The sequence below is a fragment of the Dendrobates tinctorius genome, unplaced genomic scaffold, assembly GCF_039654945.1.
Source record: "Dendrobates tinctorius isolate UK_male_01 unplaced genomic scaffold, ASM3965494v1 ptg000022l, whole genome shotgun sequence".
Taxonomy (NCBI): domain Eukaryota; kingdom Metazoa; phylum Chordata; class Amphibia; order Anura; family Dendrobatidae; genus Dendrobates; species Dendrobates tinctorius.
In genome coordinates, this window is record NW_027361690.1 from 16,086,850 (window position 1) to 16,113,956 (window position 27,107).

At 44.5% G+C, this 27,107-nt stretch overlaps 1 long non-coding RNA gene across 1 annotated transcript in view; it reads right to left on the reverse strand.

Annotated features, from left to right (window-relative positions):
* Positions 1 to 23,579, reverse strand: part of LOC141083947 (uncharacterized) — a 130,271-nt gene extending 106,692 nt beyond the window's left edge. The window contains exon 1 of the long non-coding RNA XR_012230861.1: positions 23,450 to 23,579. This is a non-coding gene — a long non-coding RNA (uncharacterized lncRNA). The remainder of the gene's footprint in view (positions 1 to 23,449) is intronic.
* Between the last annotated feature and the right edge of the window lie 3,528 nt (positions 23,580 to 27,107).

The window sequence follows — 27,107 nt, forward strand, 5'->3', positions numbered from 1 at the left end:
GGAATGGGTGTGATTGAGGCATGTTTGAAGGATGAGGGAAAGACACAATTTGTAAGTGAAAGGTTGAAGAGGTGTGTTAGAGATAGGATGAAGACTGTGGCCAAGTTAGGGATGAGGTGAGACGGGAGCGGGTCGAGGGCACAAGTGGTGAGGTGTGATCTTGACAGAAGGGTGGAGAGCTGATCTTCTGTCATGGTGGAGAAGCTGGCTTTTGCAGAACAGGGCTGAGCGGCTAAGAGGGGCATTGGGGGCTGTGGGCCAGCGTTTCAGGAGGAGAGCTGCCTTATGGTGGTGGACTCTGTTGCCAGGAGCTAGGGCAACAGAGTAAAGCTAAGTGGTGTTTCCCTGTGTGTGCCTTTCCTTTATGTGTGTTTCAGTGCAGTGGTAGGATTAGTCTCTGCACCGGCCATTTCACTAGAAAGGGGTAGGTGCAGGGCGAGCTAGGGTTTGCTGCGCCCGGTGCGGAACCGGCCTAGGGATCGGTAGGAGTGTAGAGACACTGACTCAGGGGAGTGTAGAAGGTCTCCATATCCCCGTTCCCTATCATAGGGCCCACCATTGTGATTGTGTCCCTGGTGTTTCCCCTTATTATTTAAATTCGTCCTGCTGGAGGCGGTGTATCCGGTTTTACGTGTATTTCTGAAATTCGCCTGCTGGAGGCGGTGTATCCGGCTGCATGTCTTATTATTTAAATTCACCCTGCTGGAGGCAGTGTATCCAGGGTCGCATGTGTCATAAAATTGCCCTGCTGGAGGCGGTGTGTCCAGTCACACGTTGATCGTTACAGTTGGTTGCTGGGGTGAAGGGTGTGAGAGAGATGGAATCTGCCATAGGAAAGCGCAGCTGGAGAGGCTGTGTCAGAGAGAGTGAGCCAGGTTTCAGTGATGGCAAGGAAGGAGAGTTTGTTGGTGATAAAGAGGTCATGGATAAATGATAGCTTGTTGCAGACAGAGCGTGCGTTCCATTATGCTCCAGGTAGGGGGACCGCGGGAGTGGGGGTTGGATGAATAGGCATGAGGTTTTCATGGTTGCAAAAAAGTGTAGAGGATCATGGCAGGATGTTAGAAATGAGTGTTGGGATGTGTTGAGGAGGGCCAGGATTTGGGGATACATCGCCAGCAATGAGAAGTAGTAGACAGAGCGTTAGAAGGTGGGAGCAGGATAGGACATGATGTGGCCATGTGTGTCTGGAGAAAAAGGATTGTATGTGGAGGAACAGTTGTGACAAAGAGGTGAGATGGCTGTGAAGGATGGAGTGGGAAATGACTAGTTCCTTACTGGGTGGAGGGATTGCAGGAGTTAGGGAGAAATAGAGTAGTATGGGGGTGATAGTAAAAAGAAGGTGAAACATTGTTGTGATGTTATAGTCCATTACCTTACAGTCAATTCCAGTCCAATTCTGGTCTAATTCAGAGTACTTAGAAATATGTACTTTGAAATATGGATTTTGAAGTAGATGGAGCCGACTATGTCTGGAGCTGACCCATGGTGCTGAATATATGTGCAGCTAAACACAATCAGCTGTGAGTGAAAGTGGGGTGTGACTGCCCAGGCCAAATGCACAGAGTCAAGCAAAGGTCATAAAAGGGGGAAGGGGTTATACAGACCACTTAGATGTGTGGCAGAGATAACAAGAATGGAGTACAATTATGGATACAAGAAGATGGGTAAGCAATGCATACCATATAAAAATACAATGCAGTTCACATGGGGCATTCAGGAGCATGGGAGAGAGGGGTGGAATTCAGCAATGCATACCATATAAAAATACAATGCAGTTCACATGGGGCATTCAGGAGCATGGGAGAGAGGGGTGGAATTCAGCAATGCATACCATATAAAACTACAATGCAGTTCATATGGGGCATTCAGAAGCATGGGAGAGAGCGGTGGAATTCAGCAATGCATACCATATAAAAATACAATGCAGTTCACATAGGGCATTCAGGAGCATGGGAGAGAGGGGTGGAATTCAGCAATGCATACCTGTGGGAACAGAAGAACATCTCGGTCCGATGGTGATGATGACAATACTGTAGGGGTCATGAGTGGCCAAATGCATTCTAGAATTCTAGTCTAATTCAAAGTACTTAGAAATATGTACTTTGAAATATGGATTTTGAAGTAGATGGAGCCGACTACGTCTGGAGCAGACCCATGGTGCTGAATATATGTGCAGTTAAACACAATCAGCTGTGAGTGAAAGTGGGGCATAATGAATGAGTTTACACAATGAATATATGTACATACTTAAAAATGGGGGCAGTGGAACCCTGTCAAAGACCTGGGCCAATTTCATGACACCTTCCCAGCATCTATGCCCTGATGACCAGGTGTTTTGATAAGGAGGGAAAAGTTTTTACAGATGGTCAAGCAATACATGGCTGACAAAACCAGCATACTCCCTAATTCCTCTGCTACCTTCAGCTGTTGGGTCTTGAATGAGACACTACAATTGATGCCTTCAAGGGTGTATAGATGACCTTGATTTTTTGGCTGGCTTTGCACTGTGTGCAGAGCTTTTATGTTTGTTGGTATATCACAACTATACTTTGTGCAATATATTTGAATGAGGTACTACAGTTTGTGCCTTGAAGGATGTATAGATGAACCTGCTTCTAATTTCTGGCAACCTTTGTACTTAGTGCATAGACTTTATGAGTCTAGGAGTACCACTACATGTTAATTTTAACAGAATGTGTATGAGACCCTCCTTTATGTCTAATACAGGATATAACTGAGTCTCTCTTCCATGAAATGTTTGGCAGTTTTTGCTTCTTTCATAAATTTACACTGAAATTTCCAATTTTGTAATAAATATTTCAATTTTTTTTGCTTAAATTTTTATTTCTTTTAAAATCATTTTTACATTTTGCCTAATATACAAGTCATTATACAGGAAAGAATGTCTCTTAACATTTTTTTCTGGTAAACTCCAATTTCTCTTAGATTTTGAATGTTTTATTGTCAGTCCTTAAAGTGCAGTAAAAGTGTGACACCATTATTCTCAGCAGCGATCTGAGAGTCAGAGATGCTTTGAGGGATCTTCCCCGTAGGGTCTGCCAGAAAAATGCTCTGATTTCCCATTAACTCCTATTACACTCATTATGCTCGAAACGAGCACCTAAGCATTAGTAATTGCTCGGGTAGAATAACGAGCTTCTGAGCATTTTAGTGCCCACTCATCCCTCATGGTTACATAGTGATCATGTCGTATTTGCTGCTTTTAAGATCTTGGCTTTCATAAATTGTCGTTTTCTATTCATAGGTTTTAGAATATGTTTATATTCTCCATTGTTTGTGTGCGCGAATTCAGAAAATTAAAACTTAATTTATCAGATGCTTCTGTGAATCATGGACCTTGGTGGTGCCAGTCACAGATTGTGTTTTGATTCTTTGCTTGGCTCCACATGATACCCAGCTGCATTGCAGTTGGGATTTCAATATACAAAACTGTAGCTTTTCTTCAAACAGACACTACTGGGAAATATCTACACTTTCAGAAAGCAATATGAGACAATCTCAGAACTACTGATACTTTGGATGGCTAATCTGAAAGATTATACCTCTGAATTTTAACATCAGTCATCATAAGCAAAATATTCATTGATGTGCACTTTTTCTGAGCAAACAGTAGCATTATAAATTAACCAATGTAAAAAGAAATCAGTAAAAACACATTTAAACATAACAACAAATTCTACAAAAAGTAGTCAGTCATCAAATCCATACAGGAAAGTAATTATTAATGGAAATGGGAAAACTCTCAAATGATGGGAGAAGGATTGGACAGGGGTTAGTGTAAAATGTAATGTATGTGCAAACATTCAATCTACTGTCATCAGTAGTAGTCCCAAAAAGATTTCTTTTCTTTGGTATATCTGAACTCCTATTAAAACAAGGTTTAGAGAATTGTGCTTAACTAATGGCCCATCATTGGACATAGGAGAGCTGATTGGTTTATATAATTCAAAAAAATGGACAAACAAAAAGAATCAATTTGTCTGAATTGAGAAACCCCATAAATAAGACCTACAGTTGTATGAAAAAGTCTTTGCCCCTTCCTGATTTTCCATTTATTTGCATATTTGTCACACTTGAATATTTCAGATCACCAATTTAAGTATTAGACAGAAATAACACAAGTAAACACTAAATGTAGTTTTTATTAAGCGTAGAGGGATCATCAGTAATCTCATTTGCATATGGAAACACGAGAATAAATGGAATAAAACTGAAAAGGAGAAGATACAGATTAGATATTAGAAAAAACTTTTCAACAGTGAGGGTGATCAATGAGTGGAACAGGCTGCCATGAAAGGTGGTGAGTTCTCCTTCAATGGAAGACTTCAAACAGAGGCTGGACAAACATCTGTCTGAGATGGTTTAGTGAACCCTGCATTGAGCAGGGGGTTGGACACAATGACCTATCCAACCCTTGAGGTCTCTTCCAACTCTAACATTCTATGATTAAGGGAAAAACAAATCAAAACCTACAGGGCCCTGTGTGAAAAAGTGATTGAATTTCAAACTAATAACTGATTGACCCACCCTTAGCAGCAACAACTGCAATCAAGCATTTGCGATAACTGGCAATGAGTCTTTTGCAATGCTCGGGAGGAATTTTGGCCCATCTCCTTTGCAGAATTATTGTAATTCAGCCACATTGGAGGGTTTCTATGCATGAACCACCTTTTTAAGGTCATGCCACATCATCTAATACGGATTAAGGTCAGAACTTTGTCTAGGTCAGTCCAAAGTCTTAATTTTGTTTTTCTTAAGCCATTAGGAGGTGGACTTGCTGGTGTGTTTTGGATAATTGTCCTGCTGCATAACCCAAGTGCAATTCAACCTGAGGTCTTGAACAGATGGCTAGACATTCTCCTTCAGGAATTTTTGTTAGATACAGTAGCTAGATTAATGGTTCCATTTACCACAGCATGTCTTTCAGGTACTTAAGCAGCAAAACAGCCCCAGACCTTTACACTACTACCACCATCTTTTACTGTTGGTATGATGTTCCTTTTCTGAAATGCTGTATTACATCCATGCCAGTTGCGATGGGATATACACCTCGCAAAAAGTTCAACTTTTGTCTCGTTGGTCAATAGTGTATTCTCCCAAAAGTCTTGGGGATCATCAAGTTGTTTTCTGGCAAAACTGAAACAAGCCTTTATGTTCTTATTTCTCAACAGTGGTTTTTATCTTGGAATTCTGCCATGCAGGCCATTTTTGAGAACTCTCTTTCTTATGGTGGACTCATAAACAGTGACCTTAATAGTGGCAAGTGAGGCCTGCAGTTCTTTGGATTTTGTTGTGGGGATTTTTGTGACCTCTTTTAGATGAGTTGGCGCTGCGCTCTTAGGGTAATTTTGGCTGGCCGACCACTCCTGGAAAGATTCACCACTGTTCCATGTTTTCTCCATTTGTGGATATTGGATCTCACTATGGTTCACTGGAGTCACAAAACTTTAGAAATGACTTTATAACCTTTTCCAGACTGATTTATCTCATTTGATTTGTTTCTCATTTGTTCCATAATTTCTTTGGATAGCGGCATGCTGACTAGCTTACGAGGATCTTTTAGTCAACTTCACTTTATCAGGTAGGTCCTATTTAAGTGATTTCTTGTTTTAGAACAGGTGTGGCAGTAAACAGGCATGGGTGTGGCTAAGGAATTTGAACTCAGCTTCCAAAAGATGAGATAAACGACAGTTAATTTATGTGTTAATGTGGGTGGGCAATCACTTTTTCAAACAGGGCCCTGTAGATTTGGATTTCTTTTCCCCTTAATATTAAAAACCTTCCTTTTAAAAACTGAATAACTGCATTTTGTATTTGTGTTATCTTTGTCTAATATTTACATTTATTTGGTGATCTGAGACACTTAATTTTGACAAACGTGCAAAAGAATAAGAAATCAAGAAGGAGGCTTTTTCATACAACTGTTTTTCCCTTTTGACACAATGCGCAGAAGTTCTATTAAAGGGATATTCCCATGTCCAAGATCCTATCCTAATATGTAGTAGGTTAAATAATAGTAATATTAGCAATAAATACTTCCTGTTAGAAATGTAGTATAACTATTCTGATTTGCTATGTCCCTTTTCCCATGTGGGACTGGACTCTTTTCTTTGCAGTCTCCTGCTAATTTTTTTGGTGTATGATGTTTAGTAAGTGATGACTTTAAAAGCCTCCTGCAGTGCCCTGATGACTGGAAGCAAGTGGCTATAGGGAAGATATAACTTCATTTTTTCTCCATACCAAATACTTCAGTAAGCCAGCCAGGCATGGTTTAAATGCTTTTTACCTGCAGATTAATACTATGGGCCCGATTCATCAAAGCTTTTTTGCCAGTAGGTTGGTGTAAAAAACTTTGAAAAGTTACATAATTGTGGTGCAACACAAGGTTGCAGTAAAATTATTTGCCTTTTGGTGATCTGATACAACCGAGCAGTGTTGGGCAGGACAGGCACGTGGAGACCACCACTCATCAAATTCATGATAATCAGCTGTTATGACTGGACAAGCACATCTAAACCTGAAAGATCTCTGTTCTGACTGGTAATAGGCTTACTCTGACCCTCATCTGTCCCTTCCTTACCAGGGAGGTTGACACCCTAAGATAACGCAAGGGCATCCTCACTCGATGGCGGCTCATCCTGAATGCTTCTAACAGCTCCTAGTATAGCTATGCCTGTGTAGCAACTCACTCGGGAAAAGTGCATTTACTTCTGACAGCTCTTGTGCAGACTACATATCTTAACTTCACAGTCCCTGATGGTACCTGAGATTGCAGAGATAGACCTAACCACAGACTAGTAGATGGCAATTCTGGCCCAAAATCTGCGTAAAAGGTCGACGAGCTTTACGTTCCTCCTAAAGAACCAAAGGGCAGAGCAGAATGTGTGTATTACCTACAAGAAGAGAAGTGTGCTGAAGAAAAGAAATATCCCAGAGTGAGTAAAGTAAATAACAAAATGCCAAAAGAATAAAGCAAGCACTGTTAACAAATATACTGCATACTACCTAATGATAAACAGAAGATAGGTGCAACGTATAGCAAAGAAACTACAAAGCAAAAATCCTTTGCTGGAATCACACATACTGGCTCCAAACATCAATAGAATGTCAGTACATCCAAATGAATCTATCACCAGCAGGAAAAGCTGGAAGGGGGACAGCATATAAAGCTGCACCCAAAAGGTGATAGGCACACAAATGAAAACACATGTGTTAAGCTAAGCAGAATGCAGCCAGAAAATCAGAACCCAAGCACCCAGAGAAAAGGTGTATCTCCTGTGGCTCAGCAGAAAGATAAGCCCACCACAGAGCACAAACTCAAGAGATTTAATCCAGGTAAATGACATTGGCTTACTACAGTAAGGACTAAGTAGAATTTGTGGCAAGGCACACTCAGAGGTTCATGACAATCATCTGCCGCTTTAGATTCATGAAGAAAAGTACACCTTTTCATGAATCAGGATCATCTAACTCCAGCCCATCTTTTTATCAAGTCCGGCGAGAAGAGCACCGGTCTTGATGAATTGGGTTATATGTCTGCAGGTAAGATGACAAATTCCCTTAAAAATCAGCAAAATATTAATTCATTCAATGTTTCTAAAGCTGAAAATTTTTAAAATGCATTACTTTTACAATGCGGTTTTACAACCATACCTGTACTGATGTAATTCAGATATTGGCAGCAATATAACATTTCTCCTGGAGTCCAGACTATTGTTCTTATGTCTTGAAATAAAAAGAACTAACAAGATTTTTGAAAGGCTATTATATATTCTCCAGGATATTGTTTCAGCATAACAAAACTATTCCAAACCCTCATCATCAATAAAATGTGCTTTGTTTTTTTAATTATTTTACATTTACAGAATTTTTTTTTTCATCTCTTATGAATCCATATTTGGCAGTCAGGCCATCATTATTTCAAAATATGATGAATTTAGCCACTGATTATGCTTCTAAATATAGTCATACACATATAAGGCGCTATTATTTTGTTTTTTTACAAATGTCCTGTTCATTTGAATACAGAAATCTATGTGCTTGCCACCAACTCAACCCCATTGAGATTAAGGGGACTGATTTTCAATTGCAGACACTTCTTCGACAAATCTGCCATTTGTGAATGTACCCCATAACTTTTGCCAACAGCAAAGGATACTTGAAAGTGCATTCCAACAAAAAGTAGCAATCACCATAATCACAGTGTACAAGATTATGGGAGTAACTTCATAAATAAGAACAAAAGAACATTTTGCTACAGAAAGAGCCAAGTGATTAGAGACGAAAGAGGAACCTACAAGTGTAGCTAACGGTCATTAAATACAACATTTCGTCCCAAGGAGCTAACATTACCAGGTAGTTTTTAGAGAACCATGACGTTCTACAGACAATGCAGACCATCCTTGGAATTATTGCATGTATGTGTGTAGGGAATTAGAGGTACAACGTTGTGCACTAAGCATGCAAAGCTCCATAACCTTATCAAGTGTATTAATAAAATGTTAAATCATTTGTGCTACCGGCTCCTATGCAAAAAAAATGATTTGTAGGTAGACTTTATTACCAGTTATAATATATCCAGTAGATCACACTGTAATTCTCACAAATTGTTATATGCTGAATCACAGCATGAAGTAATATTCGGCACAAGCTAATGTTCCAAACACTAACATATTTGTACAAGTATAGGCTGTCATGAATTACATAGTGAATTATGGAGGGGTTTGTTCAGCTGCTCAATTATTTAAATTGAAAAAGACATTTTAAAACGTCCTTTGTAAAAATGCTGGCAGAGACTACAGGGGAATTAGAAGTATGCAATCAATTTGATAGAAATGATTTAATTAGGAGACAGAAAGAACACAGATTTGTCTGATTTTGAGAAGAGAATGCAATGAGTTATTGCTTTGTGCAGGAACACAACAAAGAGGTCCACTAACCTCCCAATGATGCTTGTCCTGATGTTGCCCACGGTTGCTCGTTACCATTTGGCACAGATTCAGGAAGTATTTACAAAGCTGAGATCCCTGAGAAATGGCCAGGACTAGTGAACAGTAGCAGTGCTATGTCCTCGATGAGAAAGCGGAATTCAATGAATCACAGAGTTTTGTTTGTAGAAGAGCACTTCAGTCGGATAAGTTATTGGGGTGACAATTTCAGCTGGCAGTCAAGAATAACCACCATTAGTGCAGCATTATCATGGAAGCATAAAGGAGCGCTCACCATGATAGAAGGCAATGTTGCATACAAAAACCAGAGAAGCAAGCATTGATCATCTTAATTAAAAGGCAACTTTGCATGTTAGCAATCAGTCGCTTATGCCAAACTGAACGAAATGCCTCATGGACCAATAAGAATGATATCTCCTAGCATTGTGAAATGCAATGTTGTGGCCATCAATCTCCTATGACATTTTTAATGATAATGTAACAAAAGGGAAATAAAACTAGAAGCAGAAGCCTTCCTGCAACAGAAACTCATCTCTTAAAAGCACAGTGGAATTTGACATTTTTTTCTAAAAATTGTACAAAGAAAAAACAAATTATTATGAAGGTATGTGCATAGGAAGCAATATATACTTTATTTCCTCCTTTTTTCATCATTAAAGCTATTATTATTATTATTATTATTACTCACAGCAGAAATATAGGGTAAACTTATTTTATAACAGATAATGATCTTCAATTCCATGAAACCATGAAAATAATGGAAAAATACTGAAATCCATTTTGTTTAAAGATGTCGTCCATTACTTTTTCATTGATCTTCTATCCTTAGGATAGGTTTTCAATGTCTGATTGGTCAGACACCTGACACCTCTGCTGATAATGGTGTCGGCGGTTGCCAGCCTTAAGTGCTCCCTGGAGGAGCTGCCGTATTCTGATAGTGGCTGCCACAAGGCACTGCACATCTGCCTCCTATTGTTTTGAGTAGGAGGTGGATGTGTTGTACCAGCCCCTATCAAAACACAGCCAGCTTCGCAAGTGAGCACTTCAAGCCAGCGGCCACCACCACCGATAAGAGCTCATGGGTGGAGTTGCCAGGTGTCTGATCCCAACCAATCAGAAGCTGATCAATGAAAAAGAATTGGACAATCTCTTTAATACATCCAAAAATCGGCTAATTACAAAATTAGAAGTCTGCAGATCAGAAATTAGAAGGAAACCATTAATCTCTATGCCAGGATGGCCAGCAGTAGCAGCAATATAAAAACATGACTGGGATGAAGTAGTCAAAAGACTGGTGTCACGCTCGCGCCTTGGCTGAATGGCGTGAGCCGGGGGGTTGTGGCCCCACTGGGTCACAAACCAGACTACCCTGGAAGGGGCGTAACTACGGCAGCTACCTTGGTCTTCACTGGAGCCTCTGATGGTGAGGTCAGGCTTGTGCGGCAGGTAGCTGCCGGGTGCCACTCCAGGGTGGTGTCTGGCTGTGGCTGCTGATCCCACTCAGGAACAGGACACCTGGACAGGTGCGAGTGACAAGCAGGCTGAGACACAGGGCAAGCCGGCAGGGCTTGGAGACACAGGACAGGCGGGCACAGCTTGGAGACACAGGACAGGCGGGCACAGCTTGGAGACACAGGACAGGCGGGCACAGCTTGGAGACACAGGATAGGCGGGCACGGCTTGAAGACACAGGACAGGCGGGCACGGCTTGGAGACACAGGACAGGCGGGCACAGCTTGGAGACACAGGACAGGCGGGCACGACTTGGAGACACAGGACAGGCGGGCACAGCTTGGAGACACAGGACAGGCGGGCACGGCTTGGAGACACAGGACAGGCGGGCACAGCTTGGAGACACAGGACTGGCGGGCACGGCTTGGAGACACTGGACTGGCGGTCACGGCTTGGAGACACAGGACTGGCGGGCACGGCTTGGAGACACAGGACTGGTGGGCACGACTTGGAGACACAGGACTGGCGGGCACGACTTGGAGACACAGGACTGGTGGGCACGGCTTGGAGGCACAGGACAGGCGGGCACGGCTTGGAGACACAGGACAGGCGGGCACGGCTTGGAGACACAGGACAGGCGGGCACAGCTTGGAGACACAGGACAGGAGGGCACGGCTTGGAGACAAAGGACAGACTGGCATGGTATGAGAAGGGGCAGGTAGGGACCTGTTCACACAGCAGGTGTAGGCAGGAGGGAGTGGTGTATGATGGAACAGGATTTGGACCTGTTCACACAGGAGGTGCAGGCATGGATATAGGCATGAGTGTGGAGTAGGCTGGGCGACTAAGGAGCCGTGCAGGCAGAGCGGCTAAGGAGCCGTGCAGGCAGAGCGGCTAAGGAGCCGAGCAGGCAGAGCGGCTAAGGAGCCAAGCAGGCAGAGCGGCTATGGAGCCGAGCAGGCAGAGCGGCTAAGGAGCCGTGCAGGCAGAGCGGCTAAGGAGCCGTGCAGGCAGAGCGGCTAAGGAGCCGTGCAGGCAGAGCGGCTAGGGAGCCGTGCAGGCAGAGCGGCTAGGGAGCCGTGCAGACAGAGCGGCTAGGGAGCCGTGCAGACAGAGCGTCTAGGGTGCAGACGCACAGATAGGGAGGACACAAGGAGAGACACAGCAGAGAAGGAACCACAGACAGAGACAGACAGAGGTAAGACTGAGTTCAGACAGAGACACAGGAACAAAGACACAAGGACCAGGATATTCTGCCTCCTGGCAGGCGGACAGAGAACAGACAAGGCACTGGGAACAAGACTCAAGGGCCAGGATATTCTGCCTCCTGGCAGGCGGACAGAGAAATGCTAGGCAAGGTACCAAGACACAGGAATACGCAGTAAGAGCCTTCAGAGAAGGCAAGACATAGGACAGGGCCTGGCTGGCTCAGCAGCAAGGAGCTAACTGAGTCTAGACATTGCACAGGCCATGTTTCAGTGGGAGTGGCGAAACTAAATAGTCAAGGACTCTAGGTGATTGGTAAGGGACATATTACACAGGTGCACCCTGACTGCATAAGAACCAGAGAGTTCAGGCGCCACCCCCCTATACACACAGTCTGGAAACATGGAGAGCAGAGGCACAGAGCTGGCAACAGACAGAATTCACAGCATGGCTTGAAGCAGAAAGTAAGTTGGTGTGCGGGGGATGGGAGGCCATGCAGTGATGCCAGCGGGGTTGTTGCAACTGGTCACCCACAACCAACAGACCTTAATGTCTTAATATCATAAATGGCTGGCAAATTTGATATAGTTAGTGCTTGACATCTACCACTGTCAGTGGCATTAAAGCCAAAGAAAAAAAAGAAAGACAAAATGTAAAAAAATGAAAAAAAAACTGTTATAATTTTCTCAGTTGCTACATTTAATTGAAAAAGTGGTACTTAGTTTAAAGCTGCAATCCTCACTTATGTAGACCTTTAAGGTCCCTTGATATATAGTTGGCACTTTGCTCATACTTTCAGACTTTTTCCTAAGTGGTAGTGTCCCTCCCAGTAATACATGCTGGATAGAGATGATTGAATACTTTGACATTTAAATTTCTCAGGTTCAATAATTTGTCTCTTTCATCCCTATTTGTGGAATATTAAGAACTTTCTTATTTGTGTAAAATTTCAACTTACTCGGTTGCGTTGAGGTTAGCTCAGGAAGCAGTTTAAGTAAAACGTCCAGGCTGGTTTATTAAGACTCCATAAGTCATGCCAAAAAGCAAAAGAAATAAATGGTCTTTCAGTGCAGGCAATACAAAAGAAACAGTACCCACTTTAGTGATAGTCCAGTACACTTGAGCTAGAAAGAATCCAGTATATAAACTTAATCTGTAGACAACACACAGTAGGCCTTCCTTATATCCACCATATTACACCCTGGGGTGGAGATATGTGAGCAGCTAGTCCCACCAATCTCTCTGACTGCCCATAAATCAAGTCCTTTCCAGAACCTATTAACACTGTCAGCACCATACTTGTTGGAGCTTGATTTAGAGCTTACATCACTGAGGACAACCACCTCCATGATATATATCTCCCATCAGTGTGTCTGGTGGCCAACTTACACATCATCCCCCCTGCACAAACCTGGAGAGAATGGACTCTCAACAGAGCGTCACCATTGCCATGTAGTTTTCATGGTCTATGCTCTACATGGAAGCTAAAATCCTGAAGAGCTAATAACAACCTGGTAACTCAGATATTGTTGCCTTTCTTCTACTGCATCCACATAAGCAGTGCATGGTCTGACACTGACCTGAACTTCCTGCCTAATAGGTAGCATCTTAAAGTGTCCGACGCCCACTTGTTGGTCAAACAATCCTTTTCAATGATCGAGTAGTTCTTCTCGTGTGAAGACAATTTCTGACTCACATACATTATCAGGTGTTCTTCGCCGTTCAAATCCTGAGATGACACCTTATCCGACATCTGAAGTCCATCTAGACCACAAACTCCCTGGAGAAGTCCGGAGTTACTATCACCAGCTGTTTACACAGGGCTAGCTTTAGTTCCTGTAATTCTGCCTTTGCTTCTGGAGACTGCTTGGCCATAGCCAGCTTCATACCCTCATGGAGGTCCATCATTGATGCTGCTATAATGGTGAAATTAGGGAGGAACTGATGGTGGTAGCCCACGATGCCTAGAAACTCCCTGCTTCTTTGAAAACGGTTGTGGTCAATTCCGGATTGCATCAACTTTATTCATTTCGGGTTTGATCTCGCCGCTGCCTATGACATATCCCAAGTATTTCCATCCCCATCTGGGTTGATGGAAAATCCCGCTTTCCATAAAGCATCAAATGTCACCTAGACTTTGCCTAGATGGCTTTCCCAATCCTGCCTGAAGAGCTACACCCTATTAACACTCTCAGCACCATACATGCTGAAGCTTGCTTCTCTGCTTACATCACTGAGGATGACCACCTCTGTGATACACATGTCCCATCAATCAATTATGTGTCCTGCAGCCATCTTAGATTTGTTAAATGAAAAACAACTTGTTCACAACTCATCCAACAATTATTTCTATTTTGGGACCAGAAAGACAGAAACATGTTTAGATAAAGCAATGGCAAGTTCTTATCAACTCATTCACAAATTATTCCTGTTTTGTTCTCTACCACTGGAGCATGATTTGCAAAATGAAAAAAGCATAGCATATTTTGAAACCCAGAAAAAATTATCCCTTTACTTTGAGAGCAGAAACATGTGAAGAAGCAACAGTTTCTCAACTAGGAGAGGAAAAAATTATTCCTTTTGGAGATTTGTCACTGGTTTGCTATTAGCATAAAAACCAATTACAATGACCCAGGCTGGGGCATATTATAAAATAAAGGGGGCCAGGCTGATGAGATTATTAAATAAAGGGTGCCAGGATGAGGGACTTAATCACTGTTTGGGGGCCAGAATGAGGAACTTGCTATATTAGTATATGGGGACAAGTAGGGAGCATAATTCCTTTAGGGTCCAATTAGGGACATTATTACTACTGTAATATAATTTACTTTTTTCCTTGGAGAGAACAAAAGAGGGGTCCTGTTATTGTGCAGAGTGCTCATAAACAAAATACTAATCCTAAAAATATGCATATTATTGAACGTTAAACCCGTAAACACACAAAAGACACCACGTAAAGTATTTGCCGATCCAAATTAGAACTCTAATCACGCAGATGAATAGGATAAGGGGATAGGTGGCCTAATTGCCCCTGTATGGCCCTTAGCTTTCCCCTACCTAAGAGCGGAGGTTTCAATCTTATCTCGCCTCGCCTCAACGCCTTTCCCTCCCATCCGTTTGGGATGGTTTATGGTTATTGGAATTAGATGTATAGGACTGTTATTATTGTTTGTGACCACCATCTTTTGTCCTATTGGTATTTATTTTTGCCCTGAAGAGTAGCAATTAATAGGGTGGATAAGGGATAGCCATCGTGGAGCAGGGGCGCCATTTGCGATTCAAGAGGGTGCCAACCTCCGCTGTTAGGCAGGGGAAAGCTAAGGGCCATACAGGGGCAATTAGGCCACCTATCCCCTTATCCTATTCGTCTGTGTGATTAGAGTTCTAATTTGGATTGGCAAATACTTTGCTTGGTGTTTTTCGTGTGTTTATGGTTTTAACGTTCAATAATAAAGCATATTTTTAGGATTAGTATTTTGTTTATGAGCAGTTTTGTGACTAATTCAATTTTGATATAATTTTTCTGAGCTATTGTGTAGAGTGGCACTACGTCTCTTCTTTTCTAAATCTGATGTAGTTTTGAAGTCATGGAAAAAGTGGGGAAAGTGCTCTGGAAGCGATCAGCTATTGATGACTGTGTGTTAATTTTTGCAGAGATGAGTCCTGGCTAGAAGAAGTGATGGTGGTCTGTGCTGGCTGAGGAAGAAAAGTGAAGAAGAAGGACTTCAACTAGAGACATCACCGGTGAGTCAGTGTATTACATGTGCACATAAACTGTAGACTGTGTACAGAGTTCCTGTGTATAATGTCATTGGTGATCACTGTATTACCTGTACACTGATACTATATACAGAACTCCTATACAGTATATGTCACTGGTGGTCACTGTATTACCTGTGCCCTATATACAGAGCTCCTGTGTAAAAGGTGATCACTATACACTATATTGCTAAACATACTACCCATGCCCATTTTCCTTACACAAAGGATGGGCAACACCCCACATAATATATGAACATACTGATCTTATAGTTACTAAACCATATTTAAATCAAGAAGTGTTTTCAAAGTATTAGTAAAACAAATAATTTTTTAAACAACTTAATATACATGAAAATGCAAGGAAAAATTGTAAAAGTTGGTTCCTCAAACCAAACACAAAAGAGATCAGCAAGAGCAGAACACATATACCTAGGGAGAAAATAGCAGGTCACAAATGAATTATAGCAGTAATGATATACAGCACTGACTAATACATTGAAATAGCAAATATGCTCAGTATGTTATACTGTACCTGCACAAAGCACATGCACATAGATGTAAATAAATCAATCCATATTATCATCATGAAAACACAATTGTAATTAAGATCATGGATTTAATTTGTGTATACCAAAAGAGAAAAGTGACAAACCCAGCGTTTGTACTAAATATTAGGAGAAGCCGTTAATTCAATGGTGGCAGGTTCCCATCAAAATGGGAGTCATCGTACCACCAATTGCCATTATTGTGCCTTTAACTTTGTATATAGCGGAAAACAATAAGACACATTAACGGCAATTGGTGATACGGTAACATACTGAGCATATTTGTTATTTCAATGTATCAGAGTATTAGTCAGTGCTGTATATTGTTACTGCTATAATTCATTTGTGACCCGCGAATTTTTCCCTGGGTATTTATGTGTTCTGCTCTTGCTGACCTCTATTGTGTTTTGTTTGAGGCACCAACTTTTACAATTATTCCTTACATTTTCAAGGAAGTTTTTCCAAGTTGTTTAATAAAATTTATTTGTTTTACTAATACTTTGAAAACACTTCTTGATCTAAATATGGTTTAGTTACTATACACTATATACAGAAGTACTGTATATAATGTCACTGGTGCTCACTGTATTACCTGTACACTACATACTGAGCTCCTGTGTATAATGTCACTGGGGATCACTGTATTACCTGTACACTACATACTGAGCTCCTGTGTATAATGTCACTGGTGGTCACTGTATTACTTATACACTGACACTATACACAGAGCTCCTGTGCATAATGTCACTAGTGATCCCTGTATTACCTGAACACTGACACTATATACAGAGCTCCTGTGCATAATGTCACCAGTGACCACTGTATTACCTGTATACTGTCACCACATATAGAGCTCCTGTGTATAATGTCACTGATGATCACTGTGTTACCTGCACACTATACACTATATGCAAAGCTCCTATGTATAATGTCACTGGGGATCACTGTATTATCTGTACACTATATACAGAGCTCCTGTGTATAATGTCACTGGTGGTCACTGTATTACCTATACAATGACACTATATACAGAGCTCCTGTGCATAATGTCACTAGTGATCCCTGTATTACCTGTACACTGACTGTATATACAGATCTCTTGTGTATAATGTAACTGGTGGTAATAACAGTGTTGTTAGTATTGTGGTTTGTATTCATGATCAATATAGTAGTATTCAGTCACTATGTGGAGGTAATTTGTTGTCTGGTCATGGTATGGTGGTATTTATCCCCTATATGTGGTATTATTCGGTCACTATTTGGTGGAATGTGTAGTCTAGTTATGGTGTTGCGGTATTTCTCCATGTATGTGGTATTATTTGGTGCCTATATGCTGGTAATATGTAGTAGTATTCGGTCACTATATGATCTGTTCATGGTGTGGTGGTATTTCTTCCCTGTATGGGATATCATTTGTCTTGGTATAGTGGATTGTGTTGTGTATGGTGGTCATCTGTTCTCCCTGATATTAATTAAGTAAAGATTCTATATTTCCATTAGAGATCAGATACTTGGATCACAGTGTCAGAGATAGTACAGGGGTTCACCTGTGAAAAAAGTAACCACCTCTGCACAGGATTAGTGATAACGTATTGATTGGTGGTGGTGGGAGCGTCTAACTACTGGGACCCAGTCAGAATGTGGAATTTTTATCCCCATTAGATTGGAGCGGCATGTCTGACTTAACCACTGATCCATTCGTTCACTCTGTGAACGCTGCTCTTGTTTTTTTCTGGAAGCCCCATAGAGAATGAATGGAGCTGCGGTAAGACATCTGAACTGCTGCTGCATTTTGAAATCAGGATAAGTGTCCTGTCAGGGATAAAACTACCTCATTCTTCCGATCGGTGCAGTTTCTAATGGTTAGACATAAGCGATCACCTATCCTGTGGAGCCCATGGATCGGTGATAACTTGTTTTAACCATAGAACCTTTTATCTAACAGTTCTAACAGCTAAATCAAATGGTCATTACTCCATGCTAATTCTCTTGGATCTCTCTGCAGCATTCGACACTGTTTATCATCAGCTCCTCCTCACTACTTTTGTTCCATTGGCCTCAAGGACACCGATCTCTCATGGTTCTCCTCCTATCTCTCTGACCGCTCCTTTACTGTATCTTTTGCCGGTTTCTCCTCCTCTCACCTTCTCCTTACTGTTGGGGTTCCTCAAGGATCGGTTCTAGGCCCCCTCCTCTTCTCCTTGTACACTGCCCCTCTTGGTCAAACAATCAGTAGATTTGGTTTCCAGTACCATCTCTATGCTGATGACGCCCAATTATACACTTCTCCTGACATCACGCCAGCCTTTCTAGAAAACACCGGCTATTGTCTAAACGCTGTGTCTAACATCATGTCCTCACTATATCTAAAACTGAACCTGTCAAAGACTGAATTCCTGGTGTTTCCTCCCTCTACTAATGTACCTACACCCGACATTGCCATTTCTGTGTGTGGTTCCACTATTACTCCCCAGCAACAGGCCCGCTGTCTTGGGGACATACTTGATTCCGAGCTTTCCTTTGCCCCCCACATTCGATAACTGGCTCGCCCTTGTCATCTGCACCTCAAAAACATTTCTAGAATTTGACCTTTTCTTACTTTTGACTCTGCAAAAACTCTTACTGTTTCTCTTATTCATTCTCATCTCGACTATTGTAACTCTCTTCTAATCGGTCTCCCTCTTACCAAACTCTCCCCTCTCCAATCTGTCTTGAATGCTACAGCCAGGATCATATTCCTCACCAATCGTTACACCGATGCCTCTACCTTGTGCCAGTCATTACACTGGCTACCCATCCACTCCAGAATTCAGTATAAAATTATTACCCTCACCCACAAAGCCCTCCATGGCTCAGCACTACCCTACATCTCCTCCCTTGTTTCAGTATACCACCCTACCCGCGCCCTCCGTTCTGCTGATGACATGAGGTTAGCATCCTGAACAGTCAGAACCTCCCACTCCCGTCTCCAAGACTTTACACGTGCTACGCCAATTCTTTGGAATGCACTTCCCAGGTCAATACGATTAGTTCCCAATCCCCACAATTTTAAGCGTGCCATGAAAACGCTTTTATTCAGACTGGCCTATCGCCTCAACACATTAACCTAATCTATCCCTGTGTGGCACAGCCAAAAGTTTTACCATAACCAGATTCCCCGCATCATGTTCCCACATGCTTTATGCATCCATTAGCCCTCTGCATCCGTACTGTTACACACTTAACATTATGGCTGGTCCATACAATCAGGGCAACTGTTACCACCCACCTTACGTGTCTACCTCTTTCCTCATAGACTGTAAGCTTGTGAGCAGGGCCCTCTTTCCTCTTGGTATTTGTTATAATCTATGTGATTATTGTTATGCTGTAATGTCTATTGTCTGTACAAATCCCCTCTGAAATGTAAAGTGCTGCGGAATATGTCAGCGCTATAGAAATAAAATTTATTATTATTATATTATTATTTTATGTAAAATACCATAATTGTACATGCCAGTTATGGGGGTGCACAGTATATGTGCAGGAGCCCCCCTGTGTTTTACACTCGATGCTCCACTATAATAGTGATAATGACTTATATTTGCATATAGCTCTAGGGTGGGCCCCTTGAGTCCATTCCCCTGGTGGCCCCCGACATCCCAGTCCGACCCTGCTTATATAGCTTAAAATAGGTTCACTATGAAGAGATGTGAAAACAAAACTGTTCCTAAAATGTGCATCTTTGAAGACTAAATACTTAATATAGAAATGTATAATGAAAGGTAAGTAAAATCAAACTTTAGAAATCAAAGTAATAATGATGTTCGGCATCCTTCTGGTGGTTACTGTGGGTAGTGGAGCTGGCCGAAGTCTGCCACCTGACGGCGATGATTGGAATCAGGGGTTAATGACTGGAGTATTTAAGTGAGCAGGCCTCCTTCAGTGGCTGCTGGTGATTAGTTTCTTCCTGTGCATTCTGAGGTCTGCTGTCTCCTGCCTGATCCTGCATTTTTCAGTTAAGTTGTTCATTTGCTAATCCTTTGGATCTGATCTGGATTTGCTGCTTTCTGGTTTGCTGTGAGGGTTCAGCGTGCTCCCTGCTGGGGCAGTGCTGGACCCCGCTCCATATTTTACAGCTTGTGTCAGTTTGTTCAGTCCCCTGTTATATTACTTTCTTTTGCTTTGCTGCCAGTTCATACCAGAATGCTGATATAGTGGGGTGTTTTTTGTACATCAGATGTGTTGGATTTCTTAGGGTTTTTGCGTGATTGCATACAGTGTCTTTCCTTTCCTGTCCTATCTAGTCAGTTTGGGCCCCATCATTTGTTCAGTCTGTTTTCTGCCTGCATTTGTGTCTCATCTTGTCTCACCGACAATATATGTTTGGGGGCTATCTATTACTTTGGGATTCTACTCCGGGGCAGTTTAGATTTCACCTTTCTTGCTTTAGGCTTAGTTAGCTCTCCGACTGTGCCGAGGCATCTAGGGCATCGTAGGTACGCCCCACAGCTACTGCTAGTTGTGTTGTTAGGATTAGGGGTCTGCAATCCGCTAAGTTACCAACCTTTCTGGTTTCCTGTAGACCTAGGCTATTCCTGCCATCTTCCTCGGTGACCAGTTCATAACACAAAGTAGAACTGTTTGGTAGAAACAAAACCCGTCATGTTTGGAGGAGACAGAATGCTGAGTTGCATCCAAAGAACACCATACCAACTGTGTAGCATGGGGGTGGCAACATCATGATTTGGGACTGTTTCTCTGCAAAGGGACCAGGACGACTGATCCGTGTACATGAAATAATAAATGGGCCATGTATCATTAGATTTTGAGTGCAAACCTTTCATCAGCAAGGGCATTGAAGATGAAACGTGGATGGGTTTTTCAGCATGATAATGATCCCAAGCACACTGCCAGGGCAATAAAGGAGTGGCTTTGTAAGAAGCATATAAAAGTCCTGAAGTGGCCTAGCCAGTCTCCAGATCTCAACCCCAAAAGAATACCTTTGGAGGAAGGTGAAAATCCGTGTTGCCCAGCGACAGACCCAAAACATCACTACTCTAAAGGAGATCTGCATGGAGGAATGGGCCAACATACCACCAACAGTGTGTGCCAACCTTGCAAAGACTTACAGAAAAAGGTTAACCTCCGTCATTGTCAACAAAGGATATATAACAAAATATTGAATTGAATATTGAATATTGAAATTTTGCCAAATCAGACAAGGTGATTTTCTGAATTTTTTTTCTCATTTTGTCTCTCATAGTTGTGGTCAAACTATGATGTCAATTACAGGCCTCTCATCTTTTTAAGTGGGAGAACAATTTGGGGCTGACTAAATACTTTTTCCCCACTGTAGCTGCCACCATTAATTATTTAGACACCTGTTACAGGTAGCATATGGCTTCAGGGGTGCAGTTTACAGAGTAAGAGGAATAGAGCTATTCAATTTTATAGATTTAATCTGCAAAGGTAGGCAGTGTTTATACAAAGTATATAACGATGATACAAAATGGGTACAAAACAATACGGTACATACAATTACATGCTATAAAAAGGAATAACGAAAGAGAAGTACTAAACCTTATGTTGTAGGAATGGCTCGTAACTTTATGAAGGAAAGAGGTGCTCCAATTAGGAAAATGGAACACTCCGAGTGAACAATGGGTTCCAAAAAGAACAATGATAGACACACAAACTCTCATTTTTATTAGATTAAGGTTACACCTACATACCTCCCCTTGATAAGTTCATAGGGGGCTGGCTGTGTGAAGTGCTAAGTCTGTTAGAATTTTATGAGATCCCTAAATTTCAGGATATATTTGCCCCTGAAGGTCCCAGGTGGTAGTCATGTTTCCTATTGTAATTTTACCTTTCCATATAAATGAAATATGACATGGATAGCACCATCCATCAGTGGAGTTGGAGGAGTTTGCCATTATGGTGATGAGAGTGAATGCATTATGTTCATCCCTTCTCTTTGACTCAGAAAATATATCTCCAATAAATATTCGATCGATGCAAACCCCAATATTCATCGCTAACTTCTGGCTTCAAAAAGTCTCAGAACAGTGCTTTGATCAGAAGAAGCTCTTGCCTGGGAAGTATACTTTCCCACCTCTGTGTAAATGAATCTCCATTCTGATGGCTGGCTTGCAGAGTCAATCTCCTGTGGTAATTACCTGGGTCACTGCAGGAGACTCCTACTTTAATTGAGGTTGAAGTGTCAGCTCCCTTTCACTTCCCCAGTTATAATTAGTTCCTCTCTTTCCCAGATATAATTAGTCACATATGTTTAGTGTTAGGCGTCATGTTCCTGTCGCTGCACAGCAGGAATCCCGAGCCTTGCCTTCAGCGGTTTCCCATTCCTTTCCAGCCACAGAGGAGGCTGCTCAGCAGACTCGTTGATCCCAGCGCTCTGCCCAGACTAGCATTGTGGGTTTGGTTGCTGCTACCACCTCTGGTCCAGCTATAGCAACGCATGCTGGTCAGCAGCGAGCTATTCCAGGACTAAGTCCTCCTTTTGGTCCACTGAGCATGCCCGTGGAATGATCTCTCATTGGAGATTGGAGGTCACATGCTCAGGTGCTTCTCCAGCTCGGATTGGACCGTCAGGAAGGTCCCGGAAGGACACTGCTATAAAAGGTTCACATGGCCACTCGACCATGCACTAGTATAGACTCTAATTGTATTTTGTGTGAGTGATGATGGTTGCATGAAACTGGTGACTGACTCTTTAAGACTCCCCTCCCTTGGATATGCATGTTATAGGGTTATAGAGTTAGAGTCAGCACCTACTAGTGGCTTGGTCTGCGCCACGGTGCTTCCACATCTCAGCACCTCACTCAGCGCCATATAGTGCTGTCCAGCACCGGGCACCTTTAGTATCACATCTAGCAGCTGTATCCGCCAGTGCGACACCGTGCGCAAGTCTAGCGCTTTCCTCCCTTGTCCGGGTGGTTAGTGGCGTCCGCCAGAGCGGTGCAGTTCGCACATAGTGTGCTTTATATATTAATTTAGGTTCTTCCTGGCACCACAGTTGCGGTGCCGAGCACTAGTGTGATCAGAGGGACTCTAACCCAGTGTCTCAGGGGTAGAGTTCTGTGTCTATACACCAGTGCTCATATTGCCGAGCTCTGTGAGCATAAACAGGCTATGGCATTTGAGTCATAATCCCATGTGTTCCTCTATTGTACCGCCATATAATGTCCGCCATTACCAAGCAGCAGTTACCATCTCTGCATGGTAGACCCTGGGCTGGGAACGTACCTTTTACCTTCTTTATTATTTGGTACGTTCCACCAGCCCGTAACATTTAGTGTGAAGTCCTACTTCAATGGAGTGTCAGTTCTTTCTTACTTCCTCAGTTATATTTAATACCATGTGTTCAATTTCGGGGTGATATATCCCATCTCCGGAGAAAATGTGTCATGTCCGCCATGTTTGTCATGTCTGTTTTGTCTCAAGAACTCCTGGAGCGATGTGCATATCTTGTCTGCTGTCCTGCATGTTCACTAGAGCAGTGTGCACACTCACCTCATGTCTGAGCTGCAGGATGCCTGCGTTTCTGCTCTGCCTTCTGTGATCTTCTCATCATGTCTAGGAGTCCCTGATCATGTGTCCCTGCCTGGATCCTGCACTGTCTGGTTCTGCAATCATCTCGTCATGTCTGGAATGCTGATCATGTGACGTTTCCTAAAGATCCTGCACTGTCTGGTTCGGTAATCAGCTCGTCATGTCTGGAACTCTGATCATGTGACCTGTCTATGTTTCAGCACTGATTCTGCAGTCGTCTCGTCATGTCTGGATCTCCGATCATGTGACTACGCTCTGTATCCTGTGGATCTGAACCCGGAAGTGCTTCCCTGGTCCTGACCTGGAAGAGGAGGTGCTATGCCCTATATCAGGCCGCCCCTTCCTATGCTCAGGGCCTGAGTATTGTGTGGTGTCCCTGCATGGCTGCTTGGTCTGTGGGGCGCTCCCTCTATTCTGTGCCCTTGCACTCTGCTCTGTCGTGCATCTCTGCACACGCTCCGTGCTCGTATTCCGTCTCTTGTCTTGTGCCATGTCTTGTGTTGTCCTTCGTGCCATGTTCTGTCCCTGCTCTGCTTTGCCTTGTAGTCCTTGTCTGCTTCTGTTCCGTGTCTCTGTCCCTGGCGTGCCTCTCTGCACGCGCAGGACTCTGCCTTGCCTGTCTCTGGCGTGCCTCTCTGCACGCGCAGGACTCTGCCTCGCCTGTCCCTGGCGTGCCTCTCTGCACGCGCAGGACTCTGCCTCGCCTGTCCCTGGCGTGCCTCTCTGCACGCGCAGGACTCTGCCTCGCCTGTCCCTGGCGTGCCTCTCTGCACGCGCAGGACTCTGCCTAGCCTGTCCCTGGCGTGCCTCTCTGCACGCGCAGGACTCTGCCTAGCCTGTCCCTGGCGTGCCTCTCTGCACGCGCAGGACTCTGCCTCGCCTGTCTCTGGCGTGCCTCTCTGCACGCGCAGGACTCTGCTTCGCCTGTCCCTGGCGTGCCTCTCTGCACACGCAGGACTCTGCCTCGCCTGTGTACCCTGTCCCTGGCGTGTCTCTACACGTGCAGGCCTCGCTCTGTCTAGTCCCAAGGTCCTTCCTTGGCCCGGCTCTGGGCTTCGGCCTACCCTCCGCTGCTAGACTGTCCCTGGCATGCTCTTTGCATGCGCAGGTCTCTGCCTTGTTCTTTGTATTGTCCCTGATGTTTCGTGCGCCCTTGCACTTTTCGCACTAGGCTTTGCCATACTGTCTGTACGTGTCTCTGTCCTGTGTCTTTGCCTAGCCCTGCCTTGTGGCTCTGTGCACGTGCCTGGTCGTCTGTGTCTGCCTGGTGTGCCTCAGCCATGCCGCCTCTAGCCGTGCTCGCCTGTGTGCCTCAGCCGTGCCCCGTCCAGTACTACAGTGGTCTGGCTGCATGGCCCCGCGGCGGTGCCGCCTCTAGTTTTGCCCGCCTGCAACTGCCATTGTCAGTACCACCTGCCAGCGCTCCCAGCCGTGGTCTCCGTGCTCCCTTGCACTCACGCTGGTTCTTGCACTGTGCCTTTTCGTGCTACTCTTGCACAACTCTTTAACTTTGCTCTGCTCTGATCCCTGTCTTGCCTGGTCCTTGAACCCTGTTCCTGGCGTGCCTCTCTGCACGCGCAGGACTCTGCCTCGCCTGACCCTGGCGTGCCCTTGGCACGCTCAGGACTCTGTCTCGTTTTGTGAACCCTGGCGTGTCCCCTACACACGCACCTAGTCTTGAACCCTGGCGTGTCCCCTACACACGCACCTAGCCTTGAACCCTGGCGTGTCCCCTACACACGCACCTTGCCTTGCACCTAGCCTTGGACCTCGGCGTGTTCCCTAACACGCACCATGCCTGGATATCTGTCGTGCCTCCTTGCCTGGAAACTGGTTTGCCTGCCAGATGCCCGGAACCTGCCGATCGCTGCCAGAGATCATGAGCTGGATGACTGCGGCCTGACGTCCGGAGCTGATGTCCGCAGCCTGATGCCTTGATGATGTTGATCGTTGCCAGCAGTCCGGAGTCCGATGCCATTGTGCCGTTACCCGTACCTAGGCGTGCCACCTGACACGTACCATGCTATGGACCTTGGCGTGCCCACCTTGCACGTTTTGCTTGTTTACACTGTATGTGATCCTGAGTTATTCTAATGAAGTTACCTTGCACCTACGTCTTGTCTCGTCTTGCTTCCTGCTCGTCCTTGTCATCAGACACTCGTCTAGTGTCCCCTGAGCCGGCCGTCTGGTCCCAGCAGTCATGGTGGCTCACCACCTTGGTCTTGCCCCTGACACTCCCTGTATAGGGGGTGGATTCTCACAAGGTAAGCTCGCCCTCGGTGGGTGGGTGCCATGACCCAGAGGGTCCACTCAAAAAATGTGCTCAGCAGGAATACTCAGGCCATGGACTCCGCTGGTACCTCGGCTACCCGTCTGTTGTAGAGTCTGATGAAGAATCTGCCCTGTCTCCTGAACTCGCTTGAAAATAGCGGTACCCCGGCCACTCTTCTGATTTAAATCAGACCCGGCCCTTGACCTCTGAACTTGTTTGGAAATGATGGCAGCCAGAGTAAGACTTGCTTGTCTACCCGCAGTCCTCCCCACTGGATCCCCGTGTCTCGTCCGCGGCTCCTGTGTCTTGACCGGTGCAGGTGTCCGTCTCAGATGTCGGATCAACGTTGTTGGAGTGGTTTGTACTAACTCTGGATTCTGCCGAGGAATTTTTTTTTTTCTTCTTTCCAGCCCCGGTAAGAGGGGGCCTTAGGAGGGGGGTACTGTCATGTCCGCCATGTCTGTTTTGTCTCATGTCTGGAATGCTGATCATGTGACGTTTCCTAAAGATCCTGCACTGTCTGGTTCGGTAATCAGCTCGTCATGTCTGGAACTCTGATCATGTGACCTGTCTAGGTTTCAGCACTGATTCTGCAGTCGTCTCGTCATGTCTGGATCTCCGATCATGTGACTACGCTCTGTATCCTGTGGATCTGAACCCGGAAGTGCTTCCCTGGTCCTGACCTGGAAGAGGAGGTGCTATGCCCTATATCAGGCCGCCCCTTCCTATGCTCAGGGCCTGAGTATTGTGTGGTGTCCCTGCATGGCTGCTTGGTCTGTGGGGCGCTCCCTCTATTCTGTGCCCTTGCACTCTGCTCTGTCGTGCATCTCTGCACACGCTCCGTGCTCGTATTCCATCTCTTGTCTTGTGCCATGTCTTGTGTTGTCCTTCGTGCCATGTTCTGTCCCTGCTCTGCTTTGCCTTGTAGTCCTTGTCTGCTTCTGTTGCATGTCTCTGTCCCTGGCGTGCCTCTCTGCACGCGCAGGACTCTGCCTTGCCTGTCTCTGGCGTGCCTCTCTGCACGCGCAGGACTCTGCCTCGCCTGTCCCTGGCGTGCCTCTCTGCACGCGCAGGACTCTGCCTCGCCTGTCCCTGGCGTGCCTCTCTGCACGCGCAGGACTCTGCCTCACCTGTCTCTGGCGTGCCTCTCTGCACGCGCAGGACTCTGCCTCGCCTGTCTCTGGCGTGCCTCTCTGCACGCGCAGGACTCTGCCTCACCTGTCTCTGGCGTGCCTCTCTGCACGCGCAGGACTCTGCCTCGCCTGTGTACCCTGTCCCTGGCGTGTCTCTACACGTGCAGGCCTCGCTCTGTCTAGTCCCAAGGTCCTTCCTTGGCCCGGCTCTGGG